Source organism: Salvelinus alpinus, chromosome 7, assembly GCF_045679555.1.
Source record: "Salvelinus alpinus chromosome 7, SLU_Salpinus.1, whole genome shotgun sequence".
NCBI classification, from domain to species: Eukaryota; Metazoa; Chordata; class Actinopteri; order Salmoniformes; family Salmonidae; genus Salvelinus; species Salvelinus alpinus.
This window is the reverse complement of record NC_092092.1, coordinates 72,631,976-72,632,588: the sequence shown is the minus strand read 5'-3', so window position 1 is coordinate 72,632,588 and position 613 is coordinate 72,631,976.

Sequence of the window (613 nt, the reverse complement as noted above, 5' to 3'; positions counted from 1 at the left end):
GTATTGTGGATGGTATTGGGAATGGTATTGTGGATGGTATTGGGAATGGTATTGTGGATGGTATTGTTGATGGTATTGTGGATGGTATTGTGGATGGTATTGGGACTGGTATTGTGGATGGTATTGTGGATGGTATTGTGGATGGTATTGTGGATGGTATTGTGGATGGTATTGTGGATGGTATTGTGGATGGTATTGTGGATGGTATTGTGGATGGTATTGGGACTGGTATTGTGGATGGTATTGTGGATGGTATTGTGGATGGTATTGTGGATGGTATTGTGGATGGTATTGTGGGTGGTATTGTGGATGGTATTGTGGATGGTACTGTGGATGGTATTGTGGATGGTATTGGGACTGGTATTGTGGATGGTATTGGGGATGGTATTGGGGATGGTATTGTGGATGTTATTGTGGATGGTGTTGTGGATGGTATTGGGGATGGTATTGTGGATGGTATTGGGGATGGTATTGTGGATGGTATTGTGGATGGTATTGGGGATGGTATTGGGACTGGTATTGGGACTGGTATTGTGGATGGTATTGTGAATGGTATTGGGACTGGTATTGTGGATGACATTGTGTATGGTATTGTGGATGACATTGTGTATGG